Source organism: Malaclemys terrapin, chromosome 24 (genome assembly GCF_027887155.1).
Source record: "Malaclemys terrapin pileata isolate rMalTer1 chromosome 24, rMalTer1.hap1, whole genome shotgun sequence".
Taxonomy (NCBI): Eukaryota; Metazoa; Chordata; order Testudines; family Emydidae; genus Malaclemys; species Malaclemys terrapin.
Window position 1 is genome coordinate 16,735,633 of NC_071528.1, and position 9,285 is coordinate 16,744,917.

The following is a 9,285-nucleotide window of genomic DNA, read 5'->3' on the forward strand; positions in this document are numbered from 1 at the left end:
AAAGCAAAAAGAGATTATGAACCCTTTTATAACAAATGTCACTCAGAGAATTGCCGGGTCTAGAACCTGGTGATCATGTGCATGTCAAACTGGATGGAGAAAAAGGACGGACAACTCCAGCTGTCACACAGAAAAAGAATTCATGGCCAATATGCGATTGAGACTGGCAGTAGGGAGTTCAACAGAAACCATCAACATCTACAGTTTGTTCTTCAGAAAGAACAATCAACAGAGCAAACGCTACGAATGGCGGATGCAGAAAAGATGACATAAGGATTCCAAACCCACCACAGCCAGTCGTGGCAACTAATGTACAGGCAGATGGCCAAGTTGTTACATGTTCCGTTTGTGTAATTAGAAACCCAGTACAATTCAGAGACACCTAACAGACTGATCCGTGCTGAACCTCAAAGACAGTGTGGTGATGCTGATGTAAACTTTGTCAATGGTAGAAATGTAGAAGGCAAAGGGGAAGATGGAATGCGATGCTAAACTGTTACACTGGTCGGCCACTCGGTGGCGTGGTGTGTAACACCCCGTATTTAGACTAACCTTAGCCCCACCTGGCAGAGCATTAAAGGAACTTACACTGAACACATCTGGTGCCTATTGCACTCAGAAGGAGCTTTGTAGCCGCTCCACATCTGGTACAGAAGCCTGACCCGAGCATGCACCAGAAGTACATGCCACGGTGTCAGAGCAGCACCAACCCCCTCCTCTGCTCTCCAGCCTCATTTAGTCCTTTGGGGCCCCACCAGGCCCTTTCCTGTTGCTGCTCGGGTGCTAGGAGCCCAGGGGCTAAGGAGGTCCCTGGCTTTGCTTTTCATTCAGGAGCCACAAGAAGCAGGCTTCTCTCGGCCCAGATCAAAGCTGGGATGCCGAGAGGCAGGCAGGCATTTGCCATGGCAACCGCTGATGTCACGGTGCAGTGATGGCCCCGGAGCGCCAGGGATTCTCGGGGATGGCAGGGGCGGGGAGCAGTCACTGCCTCGTGGGAGCAGGAGCAGCAGGAATTGTGCACAGACTCCTGAGCTCTTGGCGCTGCAACCTCTGTCCACCCCTTGCAGCCGTCCCACGGCCCCTGCGCGTGCCAGGCCTCAGCCCACCAGCGGGGCTTAGCACCCATGTCTTCCACCCTGCGAAGTAACCCACACAGCTGCTGGCGGGGGTGTGTGTGGACTGGGTGTCGTATCCCCTTTCACAGGTAGGGAAGGAGGCACAGAGACATGAAGGGGGATAGCAGCAGAGCTGGGAACAGGCAGCAGATGTTCTGATACACACACGCACCAATACCAGCCCCCTGCTCCATCCACTCGACCACGCTGTCTCCCAAAGGCCAACAATAAGGCAGCAGATAGATGCAGGCAGAGTGGGGCAAGGGCAGGGCATGGAATCAGGGATGCTGTGCGGCAGGGCATGGAAAGGTCAGGGATGCTGTGGGGCAGGACATGGAAGAGTCAGGGATGCTGTGGGGCAGGACCAGGGATGCTGTGGGGCAGGGCATGGAAGAGTCAGGGATGCTGTGGAGCAGGGCATGGAAGAGTCAGGGATGCTGTGGGGCGGGATCAGGGATGCTGTGGGGCAGGGCATGGAAGGGTTTTAATTTTTCAAAATTTGGAGATAGCACATTAAAAAACAAGTAAAATTGTTTGAGACACGATTACTCCAGTTATCCCCTCCCCCAATAAACCCCATTACTCAGATTATCCCCTCCCCAATTACCCTCCACCCCCAATAACTCCAATAGGATGCTCCCTATCCTGTTTGTTAATTATCAGGTGCAGTCTGATTGGCTTAGAAAACAGGTTTATTGTGTGCACAGGCCAATCAGGAAGCATAAAAGCCCTACATTCGTGCAGTATTTTTATGAATCAGATGGTCCTGGCTGGGCAGCCCTCCTCCTGCAAGCTGACAGGCCAGCATGGAGCCATCCCAAGGGCTGCGCGGCCAGTGCCTGTTCCCCATGCTGCCGACTGGAGGCCGCATGTCACGCTCAGGAGCGGATGGCTGGAGACAACCCCTGTGCAAGGCATGCATGAGCCAGCGGGTTCCCTGGAGGAGCCGTTGAGCCCTGAGCCCTGTGGAGAGGATGGAGCCAGGGGTTAGAGATTAAACATTTGTTATCGGGATGGCCATGATGCTCAACGGTTTGGGATTAGATCCAAGGGCCACGTGCCCCAGCCGAGGGGAGAGTGCGGGAATCTGGGAGCTCCTTCAGGCTGCAGGGGGCTGACAGTTGGCACAGCTCCTGTCCAGGTTCCTACAGCGTGAGCAGCCCCCCCATAGTGCACGTCCCGCACCCCTGCACAACACTCCCTTCCATGCATGCCCCCACACCACAGGCCCTCCAGGGCCCAGCACCCCACACTCTCACCTGCCTCCCTGCAGTCACACGCACTAAAGGAAGGAGCAGGTTTTGGCAAGAGTATTTTAGGACTTTGAGAAGCAATTGTGCTGACGAAGGATTTGCCTCTGCAGGAGGGGGGCCGTTGTACACCCCAACCCCACACCCCCTACATCACACCCGCATGCTGCAGGGTGCTTATGGGTGATTCCGCATGGTGCACTTGCTCCCGAGATGCTGTTTCCCAATGGAGATATAGGAACACAAGGCAGCCAGTGCAGCACGCCTGCCCCGGGAGCTGCCAGATTAAACAACAGTAACACAACGCAGAGAGTTTCACTGACATTCAGCAATTGCACCTCACAAGCCCCTGGCAGCACAGAACCGTACAGCTGGAAGGGAAGGGACGATCAGCCCAGTCCCCTATGCTGAGGCAGGACCACGTACACCTAGACCAGCCCTGACAGGGGTTGGTCATCACAAGCGCCTTTTGCAGATGGGGAAACAGAGGCACAGAGCGGCGACGTGAGTTGCCCAAGGTCACACTGCAAACCTGAGTTGGGAACAGCGCCCCAGAGTCCTGATTCACAGCTAAAACTGCACTGGTAGCTGCGGGTGGGATTCCCAAGTTACGGAGACATACTCTTGCTAGCTTTCGCTGAGCTAACATGCTAAAAATAATGTAGCAACAGTAGCACAGGAAGCAGCGAGTGGTGGCACAGCCTAACCGCCCTGAGTACATCTCCGTGGGGCCCCGGGTGGGTTGGTAGCACATGGGGCGGCTAACCCCTCCCACCTCTCGCCCCTGCCCATGCGATGCTGCTGTTAGTACAAGCTAGCTCCCGAGTGTGTCACGCCTGCAGCTTGTAACCCCAATCTCGTCTTATACCTCCTACAGCAAACTAGAGCCACCAGCCACCGTGATGGGGCACTTAAAGAAGAAATGAAGATGCAGTCCCTGCCCCAAGGAATTTCCAAGCTAGTTTTGACAGGAGCCTGCCCACCCCACAGCCATACTGGGGCACTGGGTCTGACCGGCACAAACCACCCCCAGTCCTGCATACCCTGTATGTGCAGAACCCAGCCTTCATCTCCTCTAAACACGTGGCTCATTAAACAGCCAGCCGGTCCCCTGCAGCAGGGCCTGGCACAGACGATCGCAGGGAGGGTGTACATACAGCCAGAGGCCATAGCACAGCACTGGAGGGGACACTCACACAGGTTTCTGAGTGGTACTGGCTAACGTTAGCAGGGGGAGGCGTGGGGATCGGAGTGGAGAATCAATGGACACACAGCAGGAGGTTTCCTTTGGCCGGAGCAGCCAGGACACAATTGCTCAATGCCGCAGCAGAAGTCACTGGAGCTCTGTGCTCACATAGTCTGGTGCTGCTGCAACTCAGGGCATGGCCCTTCTCTCCCTTCCCTCGCTCCCGTCCGTGGGGCTCTGGATTCACCAGAGTAACCCGGGGTAACGGCCTTTCCCTCCCACGGCAGTGGAGACACAGTGGTGAGCACCTGCAGGCTCTGCAGCCACCCACCTCATCCCCCTCTGCATCATGCGCAGCGTCACTCTGCAGGCAAACCCTGGGCGCCCAGCCCCAGTCCCGACCTTGGTCCCTCACCCCTCTGGAGCGTGGGGGCAGACAGCTGTCAGGGGACCAAGCCCCCCTCTGCTGGACTCCCTGGTGCCCAAGACACCAGGCCAGGATCTGAGTGCAGCCAGCCACGAGCTACAGGTGATGCCAGGCCGAAAGCCAGTCTCCGAGCAGCAGTGGGACGCGCGGGTACCCCCGGCATTGTGGGCAGTGGCTCCTGGCCCGACTCATCCCACATCCCACCTCAATGCCACACGCCAGCCTGGACCCCGGCATGCGGCCTCGGTCGCCATATGCAAAGAGCACAGACTGGGGAGCAAAACGACTCCAGCACGGTACACGGGAACGGGCCGCCTAGGGCCAGGGCACAGCAGGGCAGGGTCACTCTCAGGGAGCTGCTTAGAGACTTTTCTGCTGCACCCCTGCCAAGAGGGGCCAACCCTGGCTCTGTGCATCCCTCTGTCCCCCCCCCATCACATCCATGGGGTGCTGTGCAGCCTCTGAGCCCCCCCATCACATACACACACTGGCTCTGCACAGCTCCTCAGCTCCCCATCATGCACAGGCCAGTACCCCCCACGGCCACACACAGCCCCCCCGAACACATGCAGCCCCGTCACACCCATCGTACACACACAGCCCAGTACCCCCCACTGACACACACACAGCTCCCCCGAACACATGCAGCCCCGTCACACCCATCGTACACACACAGCCCAGTACCCCCCACTGACACACACACAGCCCCCCCGAACACACGCAGCCTCGTCACACCCATCGTACACACGCAGCCCAGTACCCCCACTGACACACACACAGCCCCCCAAACACACACAGCCCCATCACACCCATTGTACACATGCAGCCTCGTCACACCCATCGTACACACGCAGCCCAGTATCCCCCACTGACACACACACAGGCCCCCAAACACATGCAGCCCCATAACACCCATCGTACACACGCAGCCCAGTACCCCCACTGACACACACACACAGCCCCCCAAACACACGCAGCCCCATAACACCCATCGTACACACACAGCCTCGTCACACCCATCATACACACGCAGCCCAGTACCCCCACTGACACACACACAGCCCCGTCACACCCATCGTACACATGCAGCCTCGTCACACCCATCGTACACACGCAGCCCAGTACCCCCCACTGACACACACACAGCCCCCCAAACACACAGCCCCGTCACACCCATCGTACACACGCAGCCTAGTCACACCCATCGTACACACGCAGCCCCCCAAACACACGCAGCCCCGACACACCCATCGTACACACGCAGCCCCCCAAACAGTTTGGTTCAATAGCTCCCAGCATCCCCACTGTATAAACTGTCCCAGCCCCTCCTGATCCAGACACAGCCCCCCAGCTCCATCACCCCCATACAGCCCCCCATCACCCCTCACCCCCACACAGCCCCCCCTCACCCAGACACAGCACCCCTCACCCCCACACAGCCCCCCCTCACCCAGACACAGCCCCCCCACCCCATCACCTCACACAGCCCCCCCACCCAGACACAGCACCCCATCACCCCTCACCCCCACACAGCCCCCCCTCACCCAGACACAGCCCCCACCCCATCACCTCACACAGCCCCCCCCACCCAGACACAGCACCCCATCACCCCTCACCCCCACACAGCCCCCCCACCCAGACACAGCACCCCATCACCCCTCACCCCCACACAGCCCCCCCTCACCCAGACACAGCCCCCCCACCCCATCACCTCACACAGCCCCCCCACCCAGACACAGCACCCCATCACCCCTCACCCCCACACAGCCCCCCCTCACCCAGACACCCCCACCCCATCACCTCACACAGCCCCCCCACCCAGACACAGCCCCCCCACCCCATCACCTCACACAGCCCCCCACCCCCATCACCCCCCTGCCCGCCCCATCGGCTACGCGCCCCGGTTTCAGCGCTGCAGAAAGTCCCGTTCGCTGCCCGGTTCCTCCCCCGCCCAGCCCGGGCTCCCCGGGGAGCCGCAGCGCCCGAGACAGGAGCCGGGACCCGGCCAGGGGAAGCGACCCCCGGCCGGGCGCTCCGGGGCCCGCGCTCACCTGCAGCCCGCGCCGCCGTAGCAGGCTGGGCTCGTCCATGCCGCGCTCCCGGCCCCGCGCTGCGCGCAGCCTGCGCCTCCGCGCCCGCCCCTCCGCGCAGCCTGCGCCCGTCAGCTGATCCCCGCCCTGCCCAGCGCCGGTGCGCGGGGGCCCCAGTCCGGACCGCGCAGCCAGGGAGGGTCCCGGGGCGCAGGTCCCCTGAGCCGTAGCCTCCCTGCGCCCCGCCCTGGTTCCCTGCCTTGGGGAGCCCCTAGGCGCAGCAACCCCCCACTGTCCAGAGGGCAGCAGAGAATGGGGGAGGGGCAGCAACATCTGCTTTTGCTTTTCAGTTGCACTGAAATTGTCAGCACCTGGCCAGGCCTGGCTCCCTACCCCCCCTCGTGTGCCGAGGGGTTGGCACAGCGACCTGGGGCAGCCGCTGGGCTCCGGACAAACCGCAGCTCAGCTGTGTTACTTGGCTGCCAACCCCTTCAGGCAGGCCAGCACCTGTATGTGAAACCCCAGGCAAGACACCACTAGCAAAGCCACCCAAGGCCAGTCCCAGGTGCCCTCCCCAGGCCCGGCCATCAGCATGAGACCCGCTGTTCAGCCCAGCAGCCCCACTGACCTGAGTGGGCCTGTCCCCCCTTTTAGCCCATCCCACCAAGGCTTGCAGGTCAGGGGCGGCAGGGCAGGGCTGACTGAGCCCACAGCGGCTCATTAACACTTTCTTGGCAGTGTGGGGTTTGTCTGGCACACTCAGCATCATAGTATCCGAGCGACATCCAGCCGTGCATTAGGCAGTGACTAGCTTCTGGAACCTGCCGTTTGCCCTCTCACCCTTGCTGCAGGGGGAGACCATCCCATCTCAAAAAAAGACGTATTAGAATTGGGAAAGGCTCAGAAGAGGGCAAAAACAATTATTTGGGGTATGGAACGGCTTCCGTACGAGGAAAGATTAAAAAGACTGGGACTGTTCAGCTTAGAAAAAAAGATGATTTAGGGGGGATATGATGGAAGTCTGTACGTTCATGACTGGTGTGGAGAAAGTGACTAAGGAAGTGTTATTTACCCTTTCCCATAACACAAGAACCAGGGGTCACCCAGTGAAATGATTAGGCAGCAGGTTTAAAACAAACAGACGGCAGTGCTTCTTCAAACAACGCCCAGTCACCCTGTGGGACTCGTTGCCAGGGGATGTTGTGAAAGCCAAAAGTATAACCGGGTTCAAAAAAGAATGAGAGGAGTTCATGGAGCATAGGTACTTCAATGGCTACTAGCCAAGATGGTTAGGGATGCCACCCCGTGCTCTGGGTGTCCCTAAACCTCTGACTGCCAGGCACAGGACTGGACGACCAGGGATGGGTCACTCGATAATTGCCCTGTTCTGTTCATTCCCTCTGAAGCATCTGGCACTGACCACTGTGGGCAGACAGGATGCTGGGCTAGATGGACTATAGGTCTGACCCCACATGGTCATTCTTCTGCTCTGAATGGGCTGCTCTGTTTTAACTGCTCTTGGGCAGACGGGCAGCCTCAGCTCTCAACTTCCTGACTGTGTGTGTCATTGGTCCCTGCAGGAGGATGTAGCCTCCACGGCCAGAAACAAATCTTGTCCTGAGATCAGGAATGGGGCTGGCTGACGGGCCTGCTGCAACTTTTCCTTCTCCGCTGCCTCCTGTCTCTCAGCGCTCAAATCCATCAATCTTCCTTTTGCCTGCTCCAACCAAACATGGCTCTTCACAGAGCCCTGCTGAGTTCCCTGTGTGTGGAAGAACAGAGTAGCGATGGAAGAGTCCCTTCCAGAGACCCAGCCCCACTCGAGAGGCCCCATCTGCTTCCATTTGAGAGAAAACATAACCCAGGCTTGAAATGACTGCCTGGCCCAAAAGACCATGGGGTGCTCACCTGCCCAGCTGTCTAGAGCCGGGGCTGAGTGCGTAGGGCCTCCAGAGAGAGGGGAGAAAGGTGGATTCTTTGCCTTTCGAGGGCTAGGACCCACTGGTTGATGTGAAATGCTGCGAGCAGCTGCTGGAGCAGAGACACCTGGTGTGTGGGTGTGAATGAGAGAGAAATGGAACAGGTGGGTCGATGACGCCTAGCATCCAAAGAAGCAGTGAATCCCGGGCCCCGCAGACAGGCTCCGAGCAGGTGCAGGGCTCACAAGGGACCTGGCTTCCACGTCGGCAGGGGGCTCCGTACAGGGGGAGACTGGATAAGGGGAGGAGGCAGGAGAGCCGGCAGTGGGTAATGACTGTGTCCGCTGGGCCCTGCTCACTGGGGCAGAGGGGCTGGGGGAGTGATGGGGGACTCATCCCTTTAGCATGTCAAGAAAGCCTCACAGCCTTCATTCCAGGGGCAGGGGCTGGCCAGGGCTCTCTCATCTGCGCCACCTTCCCTCAGGGGCCAATCCCCGGAGCAAGGGCTGTTTTTTGCCTGGACAATGGGGACTCTGTGCTAAGCCTTGGTGCCACCTGGAACTGTTTGCCTTAAGTCATCTGTTTGGTCATGTGGCGGCGCCGGCCCCACCGCCAGGCTCCCAGTGACACAGGCGGCTTGTGACTAATGCTTTGCATTCAGAGGCAGCCCTTGTGCCTCTGGCTCCCGGCCAGTGGCACTCACTGGGGCTTTTGTTCAGCGCAGGGGGCGGGACGGGACATTGTGTCTGTTCGGGATCTCAGGAATCCGTCCTCACCCACAGGGGGGGCCTCATCTCCCCCCAGGAAACAAACACCCATTGCCACCTCCCTGGACCCCAGTTGTTTATCCCTGTGAGAATGGAGCATCATGGGAGAGCGATGGATGCCCACGATGGATTCAAGCAGGCTGTGCCATTGGCTCTGGACTGCCAGCACAGACTTAGCCAGGCTGGTCGGTGGTCGTGAGTAATTGTGACCTGTCCATGAAATGTCAAACGCCCCAGGAGCCATCTCTGGTGCGTGATGCCCGCTCCCAGACGCGGCACCATGCCAGGCCCCAGTGACTGCTGCATCAAACGTTCACAGCCTCTGCCCATCTGAGGGAGCTGAGTAACAGATCCCACCCTGGGCCTGCTTCCCCGCACGTGCCGTTGTGTGGTCCACATGGCTCCAGCGGACCCCACGCTTCGCAGTCTGCTGCATTTGCTACAGGGTCAATGGAAACAGGAAGGAAATGCCAGGGGCTTACGTGCTGCCCCCACTAGCCATAGCTGTGTTCTTTCTGATTCCCACCATTGTTACTGGTGCCACACCATGGGCGGCAGCAGCCAGTCACTGTCACCCCCCTCTGCTGCCAA